This window comes from Camarhynchus parvulus, chromosome 11 (genome assembly GCF_901933205.1).
Source record: "Camarhynchus parvulus chromosome 11, STF_HiC, whole genome shotgun sequence".
NCBI classification, from domain to species: domain Eukaryota; kingdom Metazoa; phylum Chordata; class Aves; order Passeriformes; family Thraupidae; genus Camarhynchus; species Camarhynchus parvulus.
In genome coordinates this window covers 2,988,679-2,998,601 of record NC_044581.1, presented here as the reverse complement: position 1 = coordinate 2,998,601, position 9,923 = coordinate 2,988,679, and positions in this window count along the sequence as shown.

Genomic DNA, 9,923 nt, shown 5'->3' with positions numbered 1-9,923 from the left:
TTTGACCATATGAAGTGGTCCTTCACTTGTGGCTCCTTTCTCAGCGGAAAAATCCATCTTGGGAAGTGCTTCTGCAGCCCAAAAGCATTAATTTTGAGCCAAAAAAGCAATAAATGGAGGTGAGCCCTGGCCAGAAGTGAAATGCAGCATGTGATCTGCATGAAGGGGGGCAGCTGGAGCCTGGTTGGGATGAGCTGCTTTCCCAGCATCTGGAGGAGGGAGCACCTGTAATTCCTGCTGCTGTCACGGCAAAATGCTCCCACCAAAGCCTTGCACGTCCCCCTGGAGCTCCCTGCACGTTGAATTTCAGGATTCAGGCCTTGTAAAGAGGTCATTTAAAGGCTGTCAGCCCCAAACTGAGCATTTCCCATCAATCTGGCCCTGGCTACTGATGTCTAGAATGGTAAATATTTTACCGTGCTTATTTATTCTCCTTCCTTCTTGCAATTTTTCATGTGTTCCTAGCACAGCTATAAAGGCCATTTTCAGTGACATTGTATTTCACTGGCAGAAAGAAAGAAAGGAAGAAAAAAAGTCTTTTTTTCTGTTTGGATTTATGTTGCAGCTTTACAGTTGGTGAAGCAAAGTGTAGCCCAGGGAGCTCTGTAATTTATCAACAGAAATGCACTGTATGGCCAAATTATCTCTGCAAAGCAACTGATTATTTCCAAAGTGGACTTTTCCCTCCATAAGGACGTGCTCAGCAGCCAAATAACTCAAAGACATTCCAGCCAGAGTGACTGATAACTGCTCACTCCCTTCTCCCATTTACTGGAACCCCAACTCCCTCACATCTGCCATAAAAACCCTCATTGCTCTTTCTCCATCCAAAACTGCTCTTCCCTAAAATGTGACTTTTTTACTGTTGCTCTCCCAACAGCCTCTGAGCTCAGGTGTCTGAAGCAAAGTCTCCAAAGGGATCTGTCCTGGGGAGCTTTTTGGGTCCCCCCTTTTGAGGTATTTTCCTCTCCTCGTTGAAGCTGTAATTAGTTACTACATTGATTTTTGCTTTTCTTCAGCATAAAAAACTTTTATTAAACCATAGTGCAAGTGAAGTTCATTCTAATCTGGCCATAAAATTTTACGAGAGGTGTAAATCAAAGGGAGGAGTGGCAGCAAATTCTCTGGAACAGTTGAGCCCTGTTCAGGCTCCCTCAGTGGAGTTAAATCCCTCCAGGAGCAATTAGCCTAACGAGCTGCTCTTATAAATAACGTCGCTGATGGAGACATCTGGAGGTGTCTGCTCTGTGCAGAGAGACTTTCCAAATGTGCTGAGTGGTGAATTATTATTTTTTTTTCCCTTCATCCACGGGGTGGGGGTGGAGATGCAGATCTGACATGTCCCAGCACGTCACGTTTTTGTCCCGTTTTCCAAGAAAGATGAAGAAGGGAAAGTCGGAGTGACATTCTCAGCCAGCATGTCCTCTTGCATTTCTTGGTAGCTGAGCATGGGACAGCGTGTCTGAAGTGCTGACCCCAAGTGCTTTGGTCAAAGAAGGCCAGAATGGCCCTGGGCACAATAAACCTGGAGAGGGTTCATGGCTGAAGTCCTTGTCACAGCCCTTGGGACATCAGAGACTGGCAAGGCACTGCTGGCTGCTGTAGGTGTCAGAAATGGATTTTCAGAAGGAAACCCAGATGATGGCTCTCAATTTTTACTTCTGCCACAAATTGTGCACACTTGATACCTTTCGAACAACCTTTTTTAACCTTTTGGATTTAGCACAGGAAATTCCACTCTTTGTTGCTTTTGTCACTCCTAAACGCCCTTTGAGAGAGGGCTAGGTAAGTGGTTGATAAAGTATGAAAAAATTAATTATAAAAATCAGGTTTAAGAATATTTAATCGTGTTTTGCAGAGGCGAGGAGTGGGAAAAGCTGTGAGGTCACCCAATGGGCTGTGCTGCTGGTTGTCTTTACTAAAGCATCCAGATCCCAGTGTTTCCTTTCCCACTCCCGTTCCTGCTGTTATTCTAAGGCACGTAGGCTTCTCCCACATGTTTATAAGCTGATAAAACCATAATGCCAGGAATGTTTTCCTTCCCCTATTGCATTAGCAAAATAAGTGACTTTGCAGATATAGCCTTGTTTACCTGACTTTCTACACCAAAACAATCGTTGTGAATAAATGCCATAATTCATGGAGAGGTGAGGAAAGAAGAGTTTCTTTTCTAAATGCTGATGTAAGAGCTGTGCATCTCCCTGTGGGTGAGAAATGTTCTGCTCTGCTGTCACACTGGTGCCACACCACTGCTTTGCTGGGCTGGCAGCCCTCAGTGGTGACAGCAGGGCTGACAAAACGCTCAGCCCAAATATCTGAGAATAGATCCCAGCAGACACTGCTGAGCAATTCATAATGGGACATGTCAGGCAGCTTCTGACGACACGGGCTGGACTCCCAGCAGGGCAGAGCAGCCCCACAAAATGCTTTTCATGGTGCAGGAGGAGGATTTGAACTGATCTCTTCAGAGATTTTCCCAAAGCCATAAATTTGCTCTGCAGGGCACTCGGAGGAGCCGTGTGCTGTGTGAGGCTCTCAGAACAAACCCCAGCACAGAGAGCTCAGGGGATGGGGAAGAGCCCTGAGCCATCACAGCCAATTACACTAAACTCCCCAAATACATCAAGCATTTCATCAAGGGAGATCAAAGTGCCTTTCATGGGAAGGAAGAGCTATGATCTGCCTTTTACCCACGGGAAAGCTCTGGGGAAGAGGCTGTCTGGCCAATTCCATAGCAGCATTCTTTAGCTGTTAACCCCAGAGCTTGCTCTCTGCTCCTCACAGCCCCTCCTGGGCTCTGCCCAGACCTACAGCAGCCTTTAAGCTTCTTGGGGTGGGACACAGAGCAGGCAAGGTGAAAAAAGGGGGCAGACTCTGCAAAAAAAACCCCAAATATGGTCAAACCTGTAAATGAAACCTGGCAGGACCCACGTAGATGCTCCTTGTAAATGCTGTGCAACACCCCCAGTAAAATGGTTAAAACTGTGACTGCAAAAAATGATGTTGGATGTGTTGGGCTATGAAGAATCCTGTTTTCATGCACATTAGGAATGTGCCATGATGATAATGCCAAGGTTTTCCCTGCCATCACTGCTGGGCTTTGGGTTTCGTGGTCTCAACTGGATTTGCTCAGTTAGCATTGTATGGATATTCAGTGGAGCACCTTGTTCCTGGATAATTTGGTATTCTGCAGAGGATGGAAAAGCACTGAAATGAGTGAGGATTAGATCAGTTATCCCTCACCTTAACGAACTGTGCAGAAATTGTTCCTTAAACATTATTTCCAACTTTTTCCATTTGTCTCAGAGGGAAAGGACCATGGAATGGGTTGGGTTGGAAGGAACCTTAAAAATCATCTCATTCCAACCCCAGCCATGGGTGGGACATTTTCACTGGAGTCCAGCTCTCCACTCAAGCACACAGAGTGATGCTCACAGAAGACTCAGGATCTGCATTCACACAATGTTTTCCTTGAATAACCAGTCCTGATTCAACCAGAACACCAAATGTTTCTGCTCTGGGGAGGGATTATTGAGTTTGATTTCAGCTGGATCCTGATTTCAGCCCCTCAAAGGCTCCTGTAACTTTAGGGATGCTCTGGAGAACATTTGAGGCTCTGCTGATTCTCGAGGCTCTTCTGCAGTCGGTAAAAACTGGATAATGAAAACCCATTTTTAACCATCCCTTTGTCCCTCAGGCTTTCCCAGTGTCACTGATGAGCTGTGACTCTGCACCCTGCTTTACGTGGACTTGACCAACTTTCTCAAGGAAGAAATATCAAATCATAAGCTGGAGATTCTTTATTTTACTTAAATCCATCCTCACGCACACCCCATCTGACTTCAATGCTATTTGCTAACATTATTTAGCAATATTTCTTAGAAAAGCTGTAATTCATGGCACTTTATTAATTCCCACTGACTGAGGAGTGAGGATTTTGTGCAGGCTGAGGTGCAAATGGAGCAGAAAAGGCCCCAGATGTGTTCTGTGCCTCCCACATTTGCTGGAGCTGTGCTGACACAACAAAACCCCAGCAGAGAGCACCCCATCCCCATCCCTGCTGGAACTGATGCCTTGGGAAGGCTGAGCTGGAACAGAGGCTGTTAAAGAATAAAGCAGGGATTTATTAAAAGGATCTCCTCAATGGATCTACCTTGGGCAGCACAAGAGCCCAGCCAGGGCTGCACCCAAGATGAACAAAAATGGTCCCAAGATGAACCCAAGATGAACCAAAATGGTCCCAGGATGAACCCAAGATGAACCAAAATGGCCCCAAAATGCACAAGCACTCCCGGGGTCTCTCCCTTGGATCAGTTCTGCTCCATTTGCACCTTGCAGTTCATTGTCCCATTCCAGCTTTAGCCCCTGCAGTCCCACCCTGCTTGTTTTTCTCTCTCCAGCCCACGGTGTTTGTGCTCCTGGGGCTGAGATTTGGATCATTTGTCCTTGGTGCCCAGCTGGAGCAGGAATTGTTTTGTCTCCCTGCTCTGTGCACAGAGCTCACCATCCCCTGATATGAACCCCAGACCCACACACTAAAGCAGCACAGAATGTGAAAAACAGAAAAGCCAAAACCTGAGGCCTCACCTCCAGGATGCTGCTTTCCCTTTCCAGGAATCTGGGATGTTTCTCTGTCTCTCCCCTTTCAGCCTCCTGAGACCAAGCACTTCCAATTTGTCATCTCCAATGACTCCAGAGGGTGTTTCCTCCAGGACTTTGCCTCTTGGATTTGTTTCTCCTGTCTGATTCACAGACCCCCAGTTTGTTTGATCTCCCAGGGCCAGCATTTCCAGCAGCTCCCTGGGGCTCCATGACAGGGGAGTGAGGAAGAAGAGTTCACATGTGCTACACAGAAATCTCCATATTTTAAAGGGTATCCTGTATCCCCGCTGGAACATTTTTAATGGTCCACAAATCAGAAAAGAAAAAAAAAAAGAGTTGAAAACCACACTTAAGGCATTCATTGTTCAAAGCCCAGATCCCTGGGGCTGCTGGAGGCTCCATGGGGGCAGATCCAAGGAATTCTGTGCTGGGGTGGGCTCTGGGAGCCCCCTCAGCCAGGCCTGCTGCTCTCAGGCTCTCTCTGTTTGTTTTTCAGGGAAATGTTTCCATTCTTGGGTTGGGAGGCAAGCAGCAAAAATTCCAAGGAGGAATCTGCCAAGGTATTAGGTATGGAGATTAATGCCCTGCTTGTGGCAGGGGGTTGCTGGAATGTGTGTCAGGAGAGGTAACGACTGATTTTATTCCTCTTTTTAAAATAGAATTCTGCTCTCCTCGTGACATCCTTTGATGAGGCTCAAGAGCCACCAAGGCTGGCCAAGCCAAAAGTGATGGCTGGAATTTTCAAAAGTGGTAAACCCAGCATTAACCCAGCATATTCCAACTTTTATCTTCCCTTCAGCTTCTCCATTCATTCCCTCTGCAATTCCCAGTCACTAACACAGGGAAATGGAGACTCCCATAAATAAACTCTACTTTTTCCTTTAGGTGAGCTGTTTAATGTGTCTTGTGCTTTAGTGTTTGGTGAGAGGGCAGCGAGAGGGATCCCCAGGAGCTGAGGAGGCTCCAGCTGTTCAGCAAGGAGCTGTATTTTGAGGCAATGCTATGCAGAGCCTGGATTTAATCTTACCTGGGCTCAAAAGTGAAGTTACTGAGACTGAAGAGCCAATGTCCCACAGGAATATTGGGACTGGCCAACAGTTTGCAGCTTATTGTTTAGACAAGAAATATAAATTTGTGAAATTGTGAGAATGGGTTCTCCAAAGATGTCTCCAAATGTGTCCATTATCGGCTATAAATGCTTCCAGACTGTCTTTGTTTCATAAAGTCTTCTTAAAATGGGATTTACATATAAAAGTGTTTGTGCTGTAAACATCTGGCACATTCTTGTGCTTCTGATTTAAACAGAAATATTGTTAATTATGCAACCTAAATGGCATTTCACGTGATTTCGGAATGTTCTGAGTAAAAGTGTCATTTCTGTATTTACTCTGTTGCAGGAGGGCGCAGCCAGGTGTGGGTTGGCCTCTCCCCCCAGGTGACAAATGATGGGACAGGAGGAAGTGGCACTGGGTGTTCACCAGGGAAAATTCCTTTTCCCTCTGGGATGAACAGCAGGAGAATCCCAAAATCCCAGAACCATTCAGGCTGCTCTTTGCCTGATCAGCTCTCACAGCCATGGGATAATTTGGATTTTTTGTGTCCTGGAGACATTTGCCTACATCTATCCTCCTCCTCCTCTGGCTGAGGAAGCCCAAAATGTGCCAGATCCAGAGGGGACAGCCCAATGAGATGGTGAGGGGACGTGAAATTCCAAATATTCGTGTCATTTCAAAGCAGGAGCACCAAATCCATGGAAATAGCCTGTGATTTTCAGGGCTCTAGAGACCTCTCGTGGACAAACATTTCCTTCCTTCATGTGACATGTCTGTTTTAGGGATAAGTGTATTTATTTGCCAATAATTTATTACAATTTTTACTACTACTACTATTATTATTATTATTATTATTATTATTATTATTATTATTATTATTACTAATATATCGCATCATATCATATATTATATAAGACCATATTATACAATACAATATAATACAATATATAAATTGTATAAATACAATATAATAAAACATAATGCAATTACTTTCTATAATATCATGTAATATAATGTATTAATAATAGAATAATAATAGGATGTAATATAACTACATTCCAGGTTATGAATATATTCCATGGTGACACAAAGATGGGTTCCACTCCTACAAGTGATGATCAAGCAAATAATATCGAAAATATTTACCCACTTACCCCCTTTGCCTTGTCCTCAATTTAATATTTTGTTAGGACTTTTGCATTCTGGAGTGGTGTTTGGCAGCGAAAAATAATTTCAGTTCACATTGGATTTGGGTTTTTTACTATTTTGACTTCTCAGACAACAAAGGTGCTAGAAAAGGAAGAATTAAACCAGCAGCACTACATTTCATTGCTGTATATTTATCGTTGACTGTAAATTATTTGGAATGTGGAGGTTTTTTTCCTCATCTTATTAAGATTCATCAATTTATTGAGTCTTTTCCCCCTCAATTTTAATGCCCATTTTTTGTCACAAAGCAGAAAATTTCCATCAACCAGAGAGAAACCTGGGATTTTCTGAACATTTCTGGGGCTGGCAGGGGGAGTTCAGTGGTTCACACCCACCACTCTTAAACAAGAAATAAATCAGCGACTGAATTTTTATTTATTGATTAAAAAACTCTATTTTTTTTCCCTGAGAAATATGTAAACCTGGTTGTGCCCAGGCCCTGGGAGGTGAGTCCTATGAGATGAGGTTTATCCCCAAATCCCCTGTCTGTAGCCATCTGCCAGTGTGGGGATAAATTGCTTTTTCCACAGAGATTATTCGATTTTTTCCACGATCCGCCTCATTTTCCAGCTCCATCCTTTCCTCACTTGGGTGAGTTATTGGTGGCCCTTGATGTTCTCACTTAACAAAAAGCATAAGGAAAAATTTCTGTTTACTCCACCGCCCTGGCTTTGCATGAAAGTGCTGTGAAATTAAAGGCAGACAAAGAATTTAATATTAAGGAGAGGTAATTAAGGAGTTGCTCAGCCCTCTGTGCTTATCTGCAGCCCACTACGTGCAAGAAAAAGGCAATTTTTCTTTTTAATATTGCAATAACTCTGAGCTCTTTTAAGAGAAAATCCACTGACCATTTGGGACAAAAAGCTACATTTCAAAAATAAATTAAAATCTTGGCAAGCAGCGCTTGATTTCACAGGAAAATTTCAATGTGCCAGAGTGCTGAAAACCAAATGTATTTCAGCTGAGTACTCTTTGATTTTTTCAGGAAGAAAAAATTCCTTTTTAATTCTTCTCTGCCCCTTTTCAGCAGGGGAAAGGTCTGGCAATATTTTTAAATTATTCTTTGTAGTTTTGGTTGTAGGTGCAAAGTTGGAATGTTGGAACTGGGGAGAGAAGGATGAAGATGTTTGCATTCAGGGTGAGCTCTTGTTTTCCCAAACTGTGCTAGGAATGCTTTATATCCTATTTAATACTTTACATATTGTGCAGATTTTAAGTGGATTTTGAAGTAGATTTTAAAGGAATTTTTTTCTCTTCAGCTGCTTGCTCTGCTCAACTTCAAGACCTGCATAATTCTGACACCACTTTTTGTTTGGTTCTTGTCCTTGTCCTGTCTTCAAACCAGTATGACAATAAAAATAATTTTCAGGCATCAGGGAAAGCCTGGAGAAATGTGGTAGTGGTGGATTTAATTTTTTTTCCCTTTTTTCTCCCATTTTTATTCAATCCTATCAGCTTTATTCAGACCAACCATAGACCTGGAATCCCAAATCCTTGCCCAATTTTGCTCTCCCTCCCTAAACTTTCTCATTCCACTTTTGACAAACCACCAGAAAGTTTGAGGCTGGATATTATTTTTTCGTGGTACATCTTATCAGCCAATTAGTGTTTGAATTGAAACCTACAAATGCCTATCTGGATTTAATTTTTTTTCCCCTTTTTTCTCCCATTTTTATTCAATACTATCTATCAGCTGTATCCAGGCCAACCATAGACCTGGAATCCCAAATCTTTACCCCATTTTGCTCTCCCTCCCTAAACTTTCTCATTCCACTTTTGACAAACCACCGGGAAGTTTGAGGCTGGATATTATTTTTTCGTGGTACATCTTATCAGCCAATTAGTGTTTGAATTGAAACCTACAAGTGCCTATCTCTCTGTTCACAGCTATTCTGCCTGATACCAAACAATTCCTTGCTCCCAGGCTCCAGGAATCAGCGTTATCACCACTCCTGGAGTATCTTATTTGCTTTGTGATAGGAAGGCTGAGCGCATTCTGAAGTTCTGTTTTCTGGCCCTGCAATTTCATGTGCCACTCTGCAAAAGCAGAGTGAGCTCAGCAGGCAATTTTCCTGTTGTTAAGCCCTGGACCCTAATCTGGAGGAAACAAACCCAGCTCCTCTCATTTTGGAGCAGATAAGATTTGTGAGGTTGTTAATCACGGGCTCGAACGGCCGCGCCGGGAATTGGGAACGATCGACGGTTTGATATAAAACTTGTCAACATTTATTCCAGAGAGAGACCATCCGTCCAGTGGGAGCCTTGGAAAGTCATTTTGTGTCTGCTGGATGATAAAGGGCCATTTAAGTGCATAAACAGCCATGACATCATGCTGAACTCACATGTTCTTTCATCTGCCCCTAAATGAGACCGGCTCTTTTTGGCCGTTGCCCTCGAGCTTTGATTTTGGAAGATTTTCTCCCCCTCCATGTATCATTTAATTTATTTCTTCTTTCTTAAATGGTTATTATTTAATAGAACAAGTTGCTGTTGTTGGGTTTATTTTTCTCAAAGGGCTTTAATGCTGGTTCAGAGGATGAACTCCTGGGCAGGTGTAAATCAGCGTTGAGTTGGCCTCCCTCAGACAAGGGTTCAGCTCATGGTGTTTAATCCTGGTGAATTTGTACTCTGGAAAACATGAAATTATGTCCTCCCCCATATAAACAGATCCTGGGAGTGCTGAACACATTGAGAGAAGATAACTTTCACATTTTTTCCTTTCTCAGCATTGCTCTTCAGCCTTTAAACCTATTTCATGGGTGGCTGATACACAGGGCAACCCAACCCATGGGCAATTCATGACAGACATAACTGAAAAATGAGATTATTTTCTTTTTGCTGTAGCTGCCATGAGCTCTACGAGTGCCCAACAGCCTTTGGCTGGAAGAGCTTTCAGTGTGTGCTTTAACATCACCTTCAATTTGGCAAAGTAGGTTTAAACCCTCATAAATACTCCATGAAAATCTCCCATTTGGTGCAGAAATCAACTGCCAGCATGGCTTGAAAAAGTTAGGATAAATATTTATCTATCCTAAATATATTAAATAAACAAATTAATTA